The sequence below is a fragment of the Astyanax mexicanus genome, chromosome 16, assembly GCF_023375975.1.
Source record: "Astyanax mexicanus isolate ESR-SI-001 chromosome 16, AstMex3_surface, whole genome shotgun sequence".
NCBI classification, from domain to species: domain Eukaryota; kingdom Metazoa; phylum Chordata; class Actinopteri; order Characiformes; family Acestrorhamphidae; genus Astyanax; species Astyanax mexicanus.
In genome coordinates, this window is record NC_064423.1 from 40488233 (window position 1) to 40508578 (window position 20346).

Genomic DNA, 20346 nt, shown 5'->3' on the forward strand with positions numbered 1-20346 from the left:
ATATAAATAAATAATTGCGATAAATTATATTATTGTAATTTTAAAAGCATTTTATGACACTGATATAATCATAGTATAATAGCATAAAAGTACATTAAAACAGTTTTAAAGAGTAATTAACTTTTATTTCTTAAAATAATTTCAACATTAACATTCACAGTAAAGTGCACTGATTACTAAGATAACCATAATAAACTCGCATAATAATCGTACGCAATAATAATAATAATAATAATAGTTTAATTACAACAACATCGTTTATCACAATTACTTATTTTTCATTCGCAAAATACTGATTCATTGATCACATTTATTTATACTGTTAATCTTTGTGGTTTCCATAAGTCAGCATTAACATATATGTTGACAACTTTTAACTACATTTAACTACCAAGATTAATGATTTATCCAGTAATCATAATGTGTCATAACGTGGTGTATGCTAACCTTATATTACATTAGCTTAATTATATTAAAGTGACTTTCCTATATTATTTTATTAGATATATTAATGCTGACTGATGGAAACGACAAAGTACGATAAGCATCCAGGCCACTGTTGCCTGTTGCTCTTTCTATTGACTTATATTAATGTTTTTTCAACCTAGTTAACAGCCATTAATAAAATCAGGAAGCATTAGGAAAATTAGCAGCAACTATTGTTCATCACCTCCAGGAACTCCTTCCTTCAAGATGCTGAGAAAACTATTCCAGGTGACTCTCCCTCATGAAGACACTGAGATTAAAATCTCACCAAGAGTCTGCAGATCTGTCCTCAAAGATACATGTAATACTTATTTAGAATAATCTAAAGCATAAAACTCATTCTGGTTTGTTTAATGCTAAACAATTCAGCATGTGTTCCTGAATAGCTTCAATATAGTCTTTAATATTAAATTTACAATGTAAAAATTCATAAAATAATCAAAATATCAAGATATGACCTTTTATATATATATATATATATATATATATATATATATATATATATATATATATATATATAAAAAAGTAGCATTCGTTTGTTACTGTACTTAACCCTCCTGTTTTGTTCCGGGTCAACTTGACCTGGTTTAATGTTTGAAGCTCTAGGAAAAATAGTTAAAAGTATTTTTTTCAGTTTAAAACTTCTTCTGCTTGCCTTAATTAGTTTAATGAACATATAATATGAAAATGGTTCATCTCACATATTTGCAAAAACTAAAACAAAATTACAATGTTATGTTTCAATGTTATGTAAAACTATTGTTTTGTATGTTGGTCTTTTAAAAGTAAATAAAGTAGGGAAACGTTAAAAAAAGTTTGAATGAAAAACGAGTGAATTATCCTAATTGAGTTAGTAAAAAAAATTATATTTACACTTCTTGTAAGGATTTTTGGGGGGTTTTTAAGTTTATCTTTTGGATAATTAAAGATGCAGCGGGTCAAACTGACCCTGGAACACCATTGCTGTTCCTAAAAAAATTTACATAATAGGAGGGTTAAGTTGCAATGTAGGTTCTCTCTACTGTACTGGACTGTTTATTTTTTTATTACATTTTCACACAATTATCTGAACGTTCTACTCCTTACATTTTAATAAAAACAGCCTCGTTACTCCTGTTTACTCATTTCAGCTCGTTTTTTTAAATTCCGGCTTCTCATCGTTCAATAAAACCTCTATCCAGATAAATCTCTCCATCCAGATCAGAGTGAATCTGATTGTGATTGGATGTAGAGTATAAACATATAAGTATAAAAATATACCATTCCGACTCCCTATTGGTTTATACTGTGATCCATCACACCTGCACACCCTTCTTTAATATATCCTTTATCATATATATATATATATATATATATATATATATATATATATATATATATATATATATATATATATATATATATATATATTAAAGAATATATTTAATATATAGTTACATTCTACTAAATATAAAATACATTCATTTACAATTGGGCATATATGCAGCAGAAACATTGGGAGCCTAGTGTATCCCAAATATAAGGTTTTCAACATTATCATTTTAATATTTTAACATTATAGTCTTTATAGCTTTTAGAAAAATGTGTTTTGGAGAAAGGGTAGTTACTTCTACTTTTATACTTTAAGTAGTTTTAAAACCACTTTTCCTTGAGCTTGAGTTGATTCTTCTTTAACTTCTACAGAAGTATTTTATTAAACTCTAGTATCTATACTTCTACCTATTAAGCGTTAAGCGTCAGAGCCTCAGTTGGTGGAGGTTGTGGTGTTCTGGTGAGAGAGGTGGACTGGCAGTTCTAACCCGGCTCCGGTTTTTATTCAGCGCTGAGTGAAAAGCCTGCGGCTGCTCTCGGCCCGGCGCACTTCTTCCTGTTTATTCCAGCCGGCCCGAGTCCTTCCTGTCTGCTTTAGAGTTTACTTAACCTGCTGCTCTACACCATCCGTCTCAGAACCGCTACCGACGACCCGGCTCTCACTGATACAAATTATTATCATTAATCATTTATTTTATTTTATTTTATTTTTTGGTTTAGTTATCTTTTTTTTGTTATTAATGTTATAGTTATTGTAGTTATTTTTGTTGTTGTAATAAAGTATTATTATTATTATTATTATTATTATTATTATTATTATTATAAAAAAAGAAAAAAAATCAATATAACTTATCATTAAACATTATTTTTGTTTAGTTCTTATTTTAATTCTTATTTTTTTGTTATTAGTGCTATTATTAAAATTATTATTATTTTTTTTTATTTTATTATTATTGCTACACTTGTGTAAAATAATTATGTTATTGTCCCCCCCCTCCCCCCCCCCCCCCCCCCAAAAAAAAAATATATATATATTACTTAAATGAAATAATTCATTATAATCATGAACTCCATGTGGTGATTAGTGCAATATTTTTCAAAGCAGTTTATTTTGTATTTGTATTTGTAAAAAAAAAACGAATTATAATTGTTTGTGTAAAAGTTTGGAGCAAAATGAAAAAATATATATATATAAATAAAATGCTTTTCTGGTGAGCTTTTGTTTATATTCCTGCCCTGTCTCGCTCTCTCTCTGTCGTGCTCAACGTGACTTAAGTTTCCGCTCGTTCTCGTTTTTCCACCCGTTCTTGGTCTCACTATCACCTTATAAGGACGTTTTTTCCCCGGCCGTGTCCCAATTCACTAGTCGGGGCAGCAGTAGTGTATTAGATCACGACCCTGATGACTGGTTCGGGTTTTTTTTTGGGTTAACCTGCTTTGAGATCAACTGTTCTGCAATTGGGTTCAACAACCCTCTGGGCTGAAGAGCTACTAGTCTGTAGCAGCACTCCATCCCATTACACTTCCTTTTACAAAACAGATTTTTTTTTTGTGGCCACATAATGGCTTACAAAATACCTGGCCCACGGGCAAACTTATTCAAGGTTTATTCCAACATGATAATAAATAAAATATCTTACTAATTACAAAAAATCTATTAAAATCTATTTAAAATTACAGTACATAAAAATAAACTCGCAAGCAATGATCTCAAACACTGATGAGTACCCTTTCCATCAGCAGGACTAAAAGCTCTGTCTCTGAAAGGTTAGCGTTAGATACCTCCAACACTGATGAGTACCCTTTCCATCAGCAGGACTAACAGCTCTGTCTCTGCAAGGTTAGCATTAGATATCTCCAACACTGATGAGTACCCTTTCCATCAGCAGGACTAAAAGCTCTGTCTCTGAAAGGTTAGCGTTAGATATCTACAACACTGATGAGTACCCTTTCCACCAGCAGGACTAACAGCTCTGTCTCTGCAAGGTTAGCATTAGATATCTCCAACACTGATGAGTACCCTTTCCATCAGCAGGACTAAAAGCTCTGTCTCTGAAAGGTTAGCGTTAGATATCTACAACACTGATGAGTACCCTTTCCATCAGCAGGACTAAAAGCTCTGTCTAACGCAAGGTTAGCGTTAGATACCTCCAACACTGATGAGTACCCTTTCCATCAGCAGGACTAAAAGCTCTGTCTTAGCAAGGTTAGCGTTAGATATCTCCAACACTGATGAGTACCCTTTCCATCAGCAGGACTAAAAGCTCTGTCTCTGCAACGTTAGCCTAAGATATCTCCAACACTCATGAGTACCCTTTCCATCAGCAGGACAAAAAGTTCTGTCTCAGCAAGGTTAGCGTTAGATATCTACAACACTGATGAGTACCCTTTCCATCATCAGGACTAAAAGCTCTGTCTAACGCAAGGTTGGCGTTAGATATCTACAACACTGATGAGTACCCTTTCCATCAGCAGGACTAACAGCTCTGTCTCTGCAAGGTTAGCATTAGATATCTCCAACACTGATGAGTACCCTTTCCATCAGCAGGACTAAAAGCTCTGTCTCTGAAAGGTTAGCGTTAGATATCTACAACACTGATGGGTACCCTTTCCATCAGCAGGACTAAAAGCTCTGTCTAACGCAAGGTTAGCATTAGATATCTCCAACACTGATGAGTACCCTTTCCATCAGCAGGACTAAAAGTTCTGTCTCTGCAAGGTTAGCATTAGATATCTCCAACACTGATGAGTACCCTTTCCATCAGCAGGACTAAAAGCTCTGTCTCTGAAAGGTTAGCATTAGATATCTCCAACACTGATGAGTACCCTTTCCATCAGCAGGACTAAAAGCTCTGTCTCTGCAAGGTTAGCATTAGATATCTCCAACACTGATGAGTACCCTTTCCATCAGCATGACTAAAAGCTCTGTCTCTGAAAGGTTAGCGTTAGATATCTACAACACTGATGAGTACCCTTTCCATCAGCAGGACTAGAAGCTCTGTCTCTGCAAGGTTGGGGTTAACCATCTCCAACACTGATGAGTACCCTTTCTATCAGCAGGACTAAAAGCTCTGTCTCTGCAATGTTAGCCTAAGATATCTCAAACACTGATGAGTACCCTTTCCATCAGCAGGACTAAAAGCTCTGTCTCTGCAAGGTTGGGGCTAACCATCTCCAACACTGATGAGTACCCTTTCCATCAGCAGGACTAAAAGCTCTGTCTCTGCAATGTTAGCCTAAGATATCTCCAACACTGATGAGTACCCTTTCCATCAGCAGGACTAAAAGCTCTGTCTCTGCAAGGTTGGGGTTAACCATCTCCAACACTGATGAGTACCCTTTCCATCAGCAGGACTAAAAGCTTTGTCTCTGCAAGGTTGGCATTAACTAGAGCTCTTACGCCCTCTTGTGGTGCAAGACCCACCTGTAGTCATTTACGTATCAGCCATATCTGAGATATATAACTGTATATCAAGTTTGATAGAAATCTGAGAGTTTTTATTTTATTTTATTGCATTTATTGAGTTTTAGAGTTCTAGAAATGGCAGAAAAGTTAATTCTGCACCCTCACGAATTAAAAAAAGGGTATAAATTAGTCACTGGGGCGGTGAACCTCAAGGGTACATCTTTGGTACGTTTAGTTACGGGATGTATTCGTACTGTATCCCTCTGCACAGTTTATTTATCTATGTTTAATGAGCACAGTTGGACCCGTTGGATCACACTGTACCTTTGGAGGGACGTTTATACTGTTTGTACTTGTTATTGTTGTTGTCCATCGTCGTTATCGCGGCCGTCGTCCACAAAACAACAGCTTGCATCTCCAAAATACACATTTTATATTAACTTCCATCAAAGGTTCCGGGGAATTTTACCTCATTTTGCGAGGCTAATGTTTTACAGTCAGGTCCTGGGTGTTCCATTATATTCCAGCATAAAGTTGTTGTACAATCCAGAAGGTAAAATATATTTTATTTGGTTTAATGCTGTCATTAAAGCATGACCCAATATCTCATTTCCATTAATAAAATACTTATTAAGCAAGTAAAGGGAACATAACTTTTAGACAGTCTGTCCTGCTCAAAACAGATTAAAATTAAGATCAAGATTAAACGGTGAATAAAATAAGTTTGATACTGTATGGTCTAGTGCCTCCAGAAAACATCTACCCAAACTTACCAGCTGCTACAGAACCGGCTAGCTTGGCAAATAAGCTTCATTCAAATAGACAAATAGAATTAATCTCAACATGTCAACATTATAGAGCACTTTATCTGAGGAGCTCCTGCTGCTGTTCCTCACTGTATGAGTGTTTTTTTACCGAGTAAAATACTAAAAAAAACAACAACAGCAAAGAGCAGTTATTCACTCAGAAAAGGGACAAATGGATTCAGTCCTGGGTACAGAATCATTTATTCAGCACAAAAGACAAAAATAACTCCATTAAAAACTCTGGATACAAGGTGCAAAACAAGTCAAGAGCAGTAACTACAGTGACGAAGTGTGAAGAAAAAAATTAATGCACACTGAATTGAATGAGTTGGAGAAAAGCAATTTGAATGAATCAATCATTTATTAAGATAAGTTTGTGAATTATTTACTTATAGTCCGCACTCTGTGTATGTTATGGAATCACAGTTGTTGAAGCATGATTGGCCAAAATACTGTTTACTGTTATGTATGTGAACAAACATACAAATAGACACAATTGCCATCATGTTCATAAAGAGTAGAGAAGCGGCAACCTCTATTTTTGAGAAAAATCTAAAAACATATCTTTTTTTGCATTTAATTAGAGCTTCTTATATTTATTTCTCATTAATTTTCTAGCATTCATTTAGACCTTTCTTATTATTTATGTATTATAACTGTTTTATTTTTTGGTTCTGATTTCATTTTTACCCTATTATTATATTTTTATTTTTATTTTACAGTTTTTAATTAGATCTTATTTTTATCTGTCTGGTTTTGACTGTATTTTTATTCTATCATAATTGTCATACATCTGTTTTTGAGTATTATATTTTATTCATGTTCATTTTATTTTGTTATTTTATTTTTATTTTATTTATTTTATTTTTTAAAATTGCCTTGCTTGCTTGTTGTGCTTATGAACCAATTCTTTCTCTCTATGTAGAGCACTTTGAGGAGGATTTTTATGTATGAAAGGTGCTATATTAATAAACTTCATTATTACAATTATTATTATTATTATTATTATTATTATTATTATTATTATTATTAACACATAAAACAATTGAGTACCACTTTAAAATAAGACTATAAATGGATTTATAAATGGTTTGCAAATTAGATTATTACTTATTATTATTGATTAGGTTGTAAATGCCTTAAAAACCATTGATAAGCAGTTAAAACACATCAATGGCAACTTATTCATTTAATCTATGGTAAATAGTTAAACATACTTATAAATATATTAATATGACAGGTTTAATGCTGATTGATGGAAAACACAAAGTAAAATCAGTATCTATAAAGATCTGAGGATTGACAGTATAAATGATATAAATGAGTGTGGAATCATTATTTTGCTAATTTTCAGCTCACCGTTGCCTTTTCTACTTGTTATATATTAATTAACTGCTTATTAATGGGTTTTAAAGTATTTGCAACCTAATTAAAAACCATTAATAAACTTCTTTATAAACCATTCATAAACCCTTTATAATGGTAGTCTTATTTTAAAGTGTTACCAACAATAGTTTTACATAATATTGAAACATAACACTGTAATTTTGTTGCAAATATGCGATATGATGACTAGAATAATTAAGGCAAGCAAAAGAAGTTTTATACTGGAAAAAAAAATACTTTTAACTATTTTTACTAGATCTTCAAACTTTAAAAACAGGTCAAATTGACCCAGAACATAACAGAAGGGTTAAATTTAGGTGTTAAAAGAGTAGTTTTTGTTAAAGACCTGGCTCTGGAGCTGAGTACAGAGCGCACTGCTGCCACTGGAGGAGGAAGGCCGAGCTCCACAGTAAAGCTCTACCTGATACAACAGCGGCAGCAGCCAGATCGTCCCCGGCCTTGTAAGGGAACATCTGGCTGTATTTGGGGGCGGGGGGACGGTGGGAGTGAATCAGTGAGGACAGACTGCTCGTATAAACAGGGACCAGCAGACCTCCAGCCAACAGCAGCGCCGCCGTCGGCCGAGCCGCCATCCATCAACACACATGTTCTCAGAGACAATCAGAGCTGCTGACGACGGTTCAGTCCCAATCTGACCTGTCCTGAACTTTACACGAGCATACAGGGGTTAAACAATGAAACTGAAACACCTGTCATCATTTTAGTGTGGGATATTAGGTTTCATGTCTAAATTGGAGCAGCCTGGTGTTCAATCTTCATTAATTGCACATTGCACCAGTAAGAGCAGAGTGTGAAGGTTCAATTAGCAGGGTAAGAGCACAGTTCTGCTCTAAATATTACAATGCACACAACATTATGGGAGACATACCAGAGTTCAAAAGAGGACAAATTGTTGGTGCACGTCTTGCTGGAGCATCTGTGACCAAGACAGCAAGTCTTTGTGATGCATCAAGAGCCACGGTATCCAGGGTAATGTCAGCATACCACCAAGAAGGATCAACCACATCCAACAGGATTAACTGTGGATGCTGTAAGAGGAAGCTGTCTGAAAGGGGTGTTCGGGTGCTAACCCGGATTGTATCCAAAACACATAAAACCACGGCTGATCAAATCACGGCAGAATTCCAAATAAAAATATAGTCATTTAGAGCATTTATTTGCAGAAAATGAGAAATGGCTAAAATAACGAAAAAGATGCAGAACTTTCAGGCCTTTAAATAATGCAAAAAAATAAAGTTTTAAGAGTTCAGAAATCAATATTTGGTGGAATAACCCTGGTTTTTAATCACAGTTTTTTTCATGCATCTTGGTATCATGTTCTCCTCCACCAGTCTTACACACTGCTTTTGGATAACTTTATGCTGCTTTACTCCTGGTGCAAAAATTCAAGCAGTTCAGTTTGGTGGTTTGATGGTTTGTGATCATCCATCTTCCTCTTGATTAAATTCCAGAGGTTTTTAATTTGGTAAAATCAAAGAAATGTGTTTGCACGCCATGCTAAAGCTCCACTTACAGCTGTTTTATCAAAGTACTATTATTTATATATGTATAAAAAAACGTATACATAAATTTAGGCATTATACGAATATGCAGATATCCTGTCATTTAATCCTGTCAATTAACAGGTTAAATTAGACACTGAAACACTCTTCGTGCAATACTGTGATAGCTTGTTTCAAAAATGCCTGAAAACTGTTTTTTAAAAAATAATGCATTCAATAAAATACATTAATTGAGAGATGTTCAAAATATATGTAAAATATATGAAGAGTTGCCTATAAGAATGCATATAAGCTCAATACTGCAATAATACTGTGAATAATATTCACACAAAACCAGCTATCAGCCCGAACACTCTCTCTCTCTTCTTTTAAATGCTATGCTGGAGCAGAAGTCCATACCAAACTCACCTGCTCCAGCTCTCAGCCTGTCCTGCACACCTGCACCATAACCTGCTGCACACTTCCAACCCAGAACCCACAGACCCGTCAGAACCTGCCCTAATAACCCAGCGTCCTCATCCTCCCTGCATTCCACCAGCTTCTACAACCACAAGTACTCGCTCATCACCATCCAAATCACTCAACTCAGGTGTTCCAAACACTTCCATGTTCACAGGTGATTAAAACCAAGCACCTGGGCATGCAGACTGCTTCTACACACATTAGTGAAAGCATGGGTCTCTCTCAGGATCACTCTTCTCTGTCTGAATTTGGCATTTGCTAGAAGAACAGTTCTTGTCTGACTGCTTTGTGCTGAGTGTAAAAAGTTTGGTAGAGGGGGGATCATTATGATTATGGTGTGGGGTTGTTTCATGAAAATTAACTCTTACTGCTTCAGCAGACCAAGAGATGTTGGACAATTTCATGTGCATGACCCTTGACTCATGTTGCAGTGTTTTGATTCTTGACACAAGAAGTAGATGTCTCTGTGTCTGTGTGAGTGACAGGCTGCTGCTGCCTGAGAAATGTGAGGGGGGGGGGGGGATGGCATGGTTACCATTCACATGGTTGGGCACGCGCTTGTAAATGTGAGCACATATGGAAAGCTGTGCTCCTCAGTCCAACACAGTTTAGCAGCGCAGATATTTCCAGTTACAGCTGAATTCACACTTTTAATCCCAGAAAAACAAACGCTCTTATTTACCTTTTAAAAAGCCATTTAAATGCTGATTAAAGGGCCGATTACTGTTGTTTTTTGCTGTTTCTCTCGGGTTTTGAGTTGAGCTCGGTGCTGACTCGGAATTAGCTCTTGATTGGTCCAGACGCGAGACAGCGCACGGGTGGGGGCGGGGCTGGTGTCGTCATTGGCCCTGCATTGTTTAATATCGCGATTATATATTGTCAAAAAAAGAAAAGTTTTCCAATATCGTGCAGCCCTATTTTGGGAACAGGCCTGTCAAAGTAAGCTCCATAAAGACATGGATGAGCTGGTGAGTTTGAGTTTGGTGAAGAAGAATTTGACTGGTCTGCACAGAGTCCTGATCTTAACCTGATAGAACATCTTTGGGATGAATCATAGTGGACAGACTGTGAGACAGATCCTCTCGTCCAACATTAGTGTCTGATTGATTCCCATAAACACCATAAACACACTACTAAACCTTGTGGAAAGCCTTCCTAGATGAGCTAAAGCAGTTCAGTGTTTGTTCATCTTTTAGATTAGTTGAGATGTAATAGACACCCAAAGCATGCCTTTTATAAAATAGCTTAAAAATGCATATTTTTGCCAAGTAAGAGTTTATTTTTTTTTTAAACACACATTTTCAATAGTTCACACTCAGAACCATCCAGCATTAATTTGGTTAATTACTACATGTCAGTATTTTAAACTTTAGAACTGAAGACCAGAGTAATATACAGATGTCACACACATATCACAGCTGAATTTACTCTATCCAGTGTTTTATATATATATATATATATATATATATATATATATATATATATATATATATATATATATATTAATCTACAATAGAATGTAGAAAATACATAATTTTTTTTGACAGGCCAGTTTTTTGTCAATTGTCTGCCTGACATTACACCATTAAATATTGGGGATTTATATTCAATCATTACATAAAAAGCTTTCATGTTCGATAAGGAACATTACTGAAAATCATAACTGTAATTGTAATAGAAAAATATAAAAAATATATTTGAGTAAATCTATTATAAATGTCAAAATATAATAGATAAAATCATAAAACTTCATTTTAAAATGATTTTTTTCCTGAATACAAATCAAACGGTTCATCTCCTCCAAACCTTAAGTTTCGTTACGTTTGTACAGTTTTTACGTCTATTTACAAACCTTTAAGTAAAATAAGTTATTTTAAGGCATTTTAAGGGGTTAAAATAAATAAATAAAATACATAAATAAAATAAAATTAAATAAATTAAAAAGAAAAACACTGAATGAGAAGATGTGTCCAAACTTTTGACTGGTACAGTATATCACAATAAAGTAACACTCAACTTTAATCTAACGTTACAGAGAAGCACATAATCAATATTAATGAGCCATATTAAGAATCACACAGCGTACGAACAAAGATTACATCTGTTATGTTCTTATCGCAGCATTAGCTGAAATCATTATATTAATTATAGAACAACACTGTAATAAAATCCAGCCCCGCGTTCTTATCTTCTCCACGTTTAGCTAAATAAAATAAACGCAGAAGAATGTGACCCTAATTCCTGACTTCTTGGAATCTGAACACAGGTTTAATTCAGGAAGATAAGACGAGTTATTTATGGAGATTTACACCAGAAACCCAGAGAGTGACGTTATTCTCCTCTCTCACTGATTCTAATAAAACACATCACTATAAACTGTACTTTTAATAGAGGAAATACTTTCACACATAAGTTCAGAAGTTTTTGGACAGTGATAAATTCTATAGATTAGAATTAATTTTACAAAGCAAATTCAATGAGTGTAAGAAAAAGAAGACATATGCTCTGGCACAGGTTTTGACACAGGCTTCTGCCCAGCCAGACACAGACCTCTATCCAGTCACAAGCCTTTTCTACCAATTCACAGGCTTCTACTGCCCAGCCACAGGCTTCTGCCAATTAACATGATTCTACCTATTCACAGGGTTCTACCAATTCACAGGCTTCAGCACAGTCAGACACAGGTTTCTACCTATTCAGAAACATCTCGCTAGTGACAGGCTTTTGCCCAGCCACAGGCTTTCTACTAATTCACAGGCTTTTGCCCAGTCACAGGTCTCTGCTCAGCCACAGGCTTCTACCAGTTAACAGGGTTCTACCTATTCACAGGCTTCTGCCCAGTCACAGGATTCTGCCCAGCAAGACACAGGCTTCTGCCCAGCCACAGGCTTTCCACTAATTCACAGGCTTTTGCCCAGTTACAGGCCTCTGCCCAGCCACAGGCTTCTACCAATTAACAGGGTTCTACCTAATCACAGGTTTCTGCCCAGGCACAGGCTTTTGCCCAGGCACAGGGTTCTGCCCAGTCAGTTACAGGCTTCTGCCCAGCAAGACACAGGTTTCTGCCCAGCCACAGGCTTTCCACTAATTCACAGGCTTCTGCCCAGCCACAGGCTTCTACCAATTATCAGGGTTCTACCTTTTCACAGGCTTCTGCCCAGCAGGACACAGGCTTCTGCCCAGTCACAGGCTTCTGCCCAGGCACAGGCTTTTGCCCAGGCACAGGCTTCTGCCCAGCAGGACCCAGGCTTCTGCCCAGTCACAAGCGGTCTACCTATTTCACGGGCTTCTCCTGCCCAGTCACAGACTGAGTGCCACCACAGAGTTTAGAGATGAGCCCCATTGAGAATCTGTAGGATGTGCTGAAGAAGACTTTGAGCTGTGCTCCAAATCTCCCAACATCAATATAAGAAAAATGAATGTAACTCTGAACAGAAATAAATGTTGAGTTGCTGCAGAAGCTTGTGGAAACACGGGCCATAATCAAAGCTAAATGCGTGTATGCTGTATGTATAGCACCTTCACCAGCAGCTCTGAGAGTCTGAGCTGGCGTTTAACACTCTGGAGGAGAGGAACCAATTAGCAGAGGCGGCGTTCCCCTGGTGAGGACCTCAGATTCTTCTGCGTCATGGAGACTAATCCTTCAATAGCTGTTTGGGTAAAAGAATTCATTTCCTTTAAACAATTATTTCAATTAAAGACGTACTAAATAACCGCTGAAGGTAAAAACACAGGATTATAGGCGGAGCGCGGAACAATGCCTTTAACACGCAGCTTTAATAACTGCAGAACACAGACCTACACCGAGATAGACAGTCCTAGACCGGACTTAATAACTTAAATAACGTAATATCGATATTTATTGCAATAGAAAATAGAGCACTGCATTATGCTAGTAGCTATAGACCGGTGATCTGACCTTCAGAACTGAAGACCAGAGTAACATACAGATATATATATATATATATATAAGATTAAAAACCAACACAATGTTTTATAATTGGTGCATATAGTGTGTACTGTGTGTATAGACTGGCGCAGTGAGATAGTGATTGGTGGTGTAGTGGATAACTCTCTCAAAAAAAAAAAGAGGTGCCTATTTCAAAACTTTGCTTGAATTTTGCTTTGTCTCTTGCTCACTTACTCGCATTGTCTTCCAGTTACTCGCAATGTCTCTCGCTCACTCTCGCACTGTCTTCCACTCATTCATGCTTTCGCTCCCTCGCAATGTCTCACTCACTCAGCTGTCTCCCACTCACTCACTCACTCATGCTATCTCTCGCTCACTTACTCGCGCTGTCTCTCACTCACTCACTTGCACTGTCTCCCACTCACTCACCCACGCTGTCTCTCGCTCACTCGGGCTGTCTCCCGCTCACTCGCGCTGTCTCTTTCACTCACTCGCGCTGTCTCTTTCACTCACTCGCGCTGTCTCTTTCACTCACTCGCGCTGTCTCCCACTCACTTGTGCTCTCTCTTTCACTCTCTTGCGTTGTCTCTCTTACACTCACTCGCGCTGTCTCTCGCTCACTCGCGCTGTCTCTCGCTCACTCGCGCTGTCTCTCGCTCACTCGCGCTGTCTCCCACTCACTTGTGCTGTCTCTCACTTACTTGCTCGCTGGCACTGTCTCTCGCTCGCTCACTCACTCTGTCTCTCGCTCGTGCTGTCTCCCACTTACGCTCAATGTCTCTCGCTTGCTCGTTCGCGCTGTCTCTTTTGCTCACTAGCTCTCGCAGTCTCCCCCTCACTCATGCTTTCTTGTCATATTACTTTATTTAAGTAACTTTTATTTTGTTACACTATAACATTATTAATATTTCATACAAAATGTACATTTTTTTACACAAAAGGTAATTTTTACGAAATAGATTTAAAAAAATATATAATTGCAATATTCATTATTATTGTGAATCCCTATGAACAACAGTTAAGGAAATGCATTTAGACAATAAGACAAAGATAAGTGTATAAGTAGAAAGCAGACGCTCTGTTTCGTCTGTTGTAAAATATGTACAGCGCTTTATATTCTTCATTAAAATCTCAGAATTCCTAAAACTAAACATTTGTGGATGGCGTCCCGTGATTAACGGCCTTTAAATATCAGATGCTGGAATTTCCCAGCAGCCGTTCTGATACACAAATTACCCTTTATCTTCTCCCGCAGTCCTTCAGCTTCTACATGTGGTGTCAATTTGCACTAACCAAACAGCATCGCTAATAGAGCACGGCATGTGAAGAATGCTAAAGAATACTTTCCACTTCATCCCCGAGGGTCTCGAACCCACTTCAGCCGTCCGGCACCACTAATAACTCATCACTTTAATACATACTAGTGAAATTGATTAAAATCGATTAACAAATAATAAGTATTTAAATATAAATGCAAAAAAAATCTGTGTTAGACTGGCAAAAGTACATTATATTTATATATTATTGGTGTCAATCAATCAATCAATGTCCCCAATCCAACCACTTGATAGGAAATTGGATTAAACACACAATTTCTTTTTAAAGATCGAATAGAAATACACACTAGACTAGAGCAAATTGCATCATTAAGACTTTTAATATTTATTCGAAGTATCATATTTTATGATAGCGGTAGTGTATTGGAACAAGACCCTGTTGACACGGGTTTGATCCCGTGTGAGGAGCGGTGTTTATTTATTTATTTATTTATTTTTTATTCCTTTCTTCTTGGGTTTACCTGCTTTGAGATCAACTGTCCTGCAATTGGGTTCAACAACCCTCTGGGCTGGAGAGCTACTAGTCTGTAGCTACACTCCATCCCATTACACTTCAGTTTACAAAACAGATTTTTTTTTTTTGTGGCCAAAAATGGCTTGGGAAATATCTGGCCCGAGGCCAAACTTATTTGCCGACCCCTGTTCTATAGTGAACTCGTGGAGTAACAATGTTAAATGTGACATTTTTGATACATCAGTGATCCGTATCTTTTATGCCAGATTCCCATCCTTTAAAAACATTACAGTATCAGATCGGGGACATCCCTAATTATAATAAAAAAATATATAATAAATATATTTATATATATTTATTATATATTTTTTTATTATAATTAGAGATGTCCCCGATTTGATCATGTCATTTTTTAAAGGATTTAAAAATGTATTTGATATATTTTTAAAATATATATTTTATTATATAATATATATATAATAATATTCCCAGATTAATTGCACTAATTAACGCTAACGGCGTTAATAAAAACACAGACAACAAAAACACGGCGTACAGTCATCTAAAGAGATCCACAGGCGGATAAAACAGATAATAGATGTTACTGCGGCAATTTAGGATCGAGTATCGAGTCCTCGTCTAAAGGTCCGAGAGAACATCAATCAGACGAAAGCGACGTTCAGGTCTTTAGAAGTTATCTGTGGAATTCAGCACTTTCCACAAATCAGCTCATTCTGTTCTGTTATTCTGCAGCAGGAGATTTCAGAACATCACGATTAAAATCTAAAGTATTTGGACGCCAGATCTTTCAGTACTCACCACAGAACATCTCAACTATGCCCGTCACGATAACAATCCTTTGTGGACAAGATATCATCCCAGAAATTATTGTGATAAATGATATTAATTTAATTATAGGTAACTATAGCCTAATAGAATAGCATAACATTAGAATTTATCATAGCTTGGAAAAAAAAAAAATATATATATATATATATTGCATGACTGGCTAAAATATTATTGAGGTCATGCCCACATATTGTACGATTAACCGATAGTATAATCATCGTTACATGCCTGAAGTCTTATTGCATACTCTCTTTCTCTACATCCCATTTTCTCCCCAGTTTAGAAGACCAATTACCCCACCCACTAATTAGGAGTCACTAATCACTAATCACTAGTGATGGTCTTGACACTTAGACACGCCTCTGCCGATACATGTGAAGTCAGACTCCGCCTCTTTTTCAACTGCAGCCAATTAATGCAGCATCACTAGGCAGCATCACACTCGCAGGAAAGCGCTGGGTCCCCAGATCTGATACATCATCTAACAGACACCTGAACCAACCAGCATCACAAAGAAACACATGAGAAACAGCATGACCTACTGTACTCCCTCTCTCTCTCTCTCTCTCGCTCTCTCAGACTCTGGCTGCTGATGGAGAAACAGCATGACCTACTGTACTCTCTCTCTCTCTCTCTCTCTCTCTCTCTCTCTCTCTCTCAGACTCCGGCTGCTGATGGAGAAACAGCATGACCTACTGTACTCTCTCTCTCTCTCTCTCTCTCAGACTCCGGCTGCTGATGGAGAAGCAGTATGACCTACTGTACTCTCTCTCTCTTTCTCTCTCTCGCTCTCTCAGACTCTGGCTGCTGATGCAGAAGCAGCATGACCTACTGTACTCTCTCTCTCTCTCTCTCTCTCGGACTCCGGCTGCTGATGGAGAAGAAGTATGACCTACTCAGACTCTCCATTCTAATCATACATTTGCCTTAGCAGTGCTATTCTAATCATAAATTCACATCAGCAGTGCTTTTCTAATCATACATTTACTTCAGCAGTGCTTTTCTAATCATACATTTACCTCATCAGTCCTATTCTAATCATAAATGCTTTGATTTAAACGACTAGAGCATTAAAATGTAAAAATAAATCCTGCCTTCATCAGTTGTAATATGATGTAAAACAAATATAAGTGAAGTTAAATAAAGGAAGAAATTATGGCACAGCATTTTGATGCTGCATATTAAAAGGTAAATACATTCAATTACAACAAGTAATTATTTACTTACATCAAAACCATTTTTTTATTGTTTTAAAAATATTAAGCTATTATTGGGTACAATGTGATATTGCACACCCCTAGTGGTGACACACTGCATGTGCATGGATGTGTGTGTGTGTGTGTGTGTGTTGGGGGGAGTGGGGGGGCGAGTAGTAGAAAGTGTTTACCAAAGTGCTGACTCTCCAACAGCCACGTGATTCCCTCACACACACACACACACACACACACACACACACACACGCCTATCACACTTTGCATTAAAGCACATGCTCCACTGGCCTGTTTATCTCTAATGACAGCTTGTGTCATTCACGCCACACACACACACACACACACACACACACACCTCAGCAGACAGCAGTGTTACGCCTCATTACTTTAATTAACCGTTTCTCTGCCTGTGTCTATTCCTTAAGGGTCCATTTTATAATCCTACAATTACACATATATAAACACACACACACACACACACACACTTCTCTAGGGGAGTGTGTGTGTGTGTGTGTGTGTGTGTGATATACAAAGGTGTGAAAAGTATTCATTACTACATTCATTACTCTGTAGGTAGAAGTATAGATACTAGGGTTTAAAATACGTCTATAGAAGTTGAAGAAGAATCAACTCAAGCTTTTATTCTTTTTAAGTAAAAGTGTAAAAGTACTGGTTTTAAAACTACTTAAAGTATAAAAGTAAAAGTAATGTAAGTAAAAATGACATTAAGTACAAAAGATTAGTATCTCCAACATTTTTAAGAAATACACAGTGTGTACAGTATCTGTTACTGACTGATGTTCATTACAGGGAGCTTTTACGTCTATAACAGTTATAAAAATCTAAAAATAATTATGATTACAGCACTACTAAAGTATATCCATCATGAAAATAGCACTGCTTAGGTACAGTCATGATTTGAATATCACTGCTGAGGTAAATCAATCATTAGAAAAGCACAGCTGAGGTGAATACATCATTAGAATAGCACTGCTGAGGTAAATCAATCATTGGAATAGCACTGCTGAGGTAAATCCATTATTAGAATAGCGCTACTGAAATAAATCCATCATTAGAATTGCACTGCTCAGGTAAATCCAACTTTAGAACAGCACTATTGAAATTAATCAATCCTTCAAATAGCACTTCTGAGGTAAATCCATCTTTAGAATAGCACTGCTTAGATACATTTTGAAATAGAATTGCACTGCTGATAAACAATTATGATTATTTTGCTCCTCAGATAAAAATCAGTTTAGTTGTAGATTTTAAAATAGGTTACTTTGATGATTAATGCCATTAAATGCTGAGGTAAATCCATCTTTAGAATAGCACTGCTGAGGTACATTCATGATTAGAATAGCTTTGCTGAGGTAAATCCATCATTAGAATAGCACTGCTAATGTAAAGTTATGATTAGAATAACACAGTTGAAGTAAATCCATTATTAGAATAGCACTACTGAAATAAATCCATCATTACAATAGCACAGCTGAGGTACATTTATGATTAGAATAGCACTGCTAAGAAAAAAGGTATGATTCTTTTGCTCTTCAGATAAAATTCAGTTGAGATTTTAAAACAGGCTATTTTGATAATTAATGCAATTATAAATTATACATGATTAATTTAGATTAATTTATTGATTAAATTTATTGTAATTAATTAGATACATCTTTAATCGCTAAAAAACATTGTCTTATTGTAATAAGAATTAATTATTACTACTATTAAGAATAATAATATTAAAGCTTGTGTTGATGAAGTTGTAGGAGAGAGAGAGAGAGAGAAAAAGAGAGAGAAAGAAAGAAAGAAAGAAACAAAGAAAGATAGAAAGAGAACAAGAAAGAGAGAGACACAAAGAAATAGAGAGAGAGATAGATATAGAAAGAGAGATAGAGAGTGAGAAATAGAGAGAGAGAAAAAGAGAGAGAAAGAAACAAAGAAAGAAACAAAGAAAGAAACAAAGAAAGAAACAAAGAAAGAGAGAGAGACACACAAAGAAATAGAGAGAGAGATAGAGAAAGAGATAGAGAGTGAGAAATAGAGAGAGAGAGAGAGAGAGAGAGAGAGAAATAGAGAGAGAGAGAGAGAGAGAGAGAGAGAGAGAGTGAGAAATAGAGAGAGAGAGAGAGAGAGAGAGAAAGCGCTGCTCTCAGGCCGGCGGTTTGTGGAGTTAAGAGTTCTCTGCAGACACAACAAGTGATTGATTTTTTTCCCCTTCTGCAAAATCTCACTGATGTCATTAGAGCCGGGCCGGCAGGGGGAGGGGGGCAGGCTGGCAGGGTGCCAGGAGCCGGTTTTGGAGGGACGGGGGGACCCGGCGCTGGCTCGGTGCCGGGTGGAGGAGCTCCGCGGCAGGGCCGGGTCGGTTCCGTGGCGGCGGCAGTGACAGCGGGTCAGAGTTCTGCTCTGTTTGGTCGGGTTCGCCCTCGGCAGCTAAACACACAGACCTTCCTCTGTAGCCACGGTGACGTCAGCCGTCGCCTAGCAACCGCCTTTTGGTGTAAAAGCAGCAGCGCTGACACTGTTTCCAATTCAGAGAGAGAGAGAGAGAAGGGGGGCGAACGAGGCTTTCACAACAATAACTTTTACAATTCTTTCACAATAACTGTGTTTCTCCTTTGTATTGTAGTTAGTTTCTCTGATTTTGCTATTTATAGGTTTATGTTTGAGTAAAATGAACATTGTTGTTTTATTCTATAAACTACAGACAACATTTCTCCAAAATTCCAAATAAAAATATTCTCATTTAGAGCATTTATTTACAGAAAATGAGAAATGTCTGAAAGAACAAAAAAAGATGCAGAGCTTTCAGACCTCAAATAATGCAAAGAAAACAAGTTCATATTCATAAGGTTTTAAGAGTTCAGAAATCAATATTTGGTGGAATAACACTGTTGGTTTTTAATCACAGTTTTTATGCATCTTGGCATCATGTTCTCCTCCACCAGTCTTACACACTGCTTTTGGATAACTTTATGCTGCTTTACTCCTGCTTAAAAATTCAAGCAGTTCAGTTTGGTGGTTTGATGGTTTGTGATCATCCATCTTCCTCTTGATTATATTCTAGAGGTTTTTAATTTGATAAAAATCAAAGAAATATGACATACTATACTAAGGTATATTAAACTATAATATATTATGGAGATTTAAATCTGTCATTAGTATTTTAAATCTGCATTTTGGGTATTTCAATTAAATT

General features: G+C 36.7%; 1 protein-coding gene and 1 long non-coding RNA gene across 5 annotated transcripts in view; both read right to left on the reverse strand.

Annotated features, from left to right (window-relative positions):
- The window catches only part of pde3b (phosphodiesterase 3B), a 116342-nt gene that overhangs the window by 66086 nt on the left and 29910 nt on the right, over positions 1-20346 (reverse strand). The gene's annotated exons all lie outside the window — the stretch shown is intronic.
- The window catches only part of LOC125782185 (uncharacterized), a 28368-nt gene continuing 14153 nt past the window's right edge, over positions 6132-20346 (reverse strand). Inside the window, exon 2 of the long non-coding RNA XR_007424771.1 lies at positions 6132-8105. This is a non-coding gene — a long non-coding RNA (uncharacterized LOC125782185). The remainder of the gene's footprint in view (positions 8106-20346) is intronic.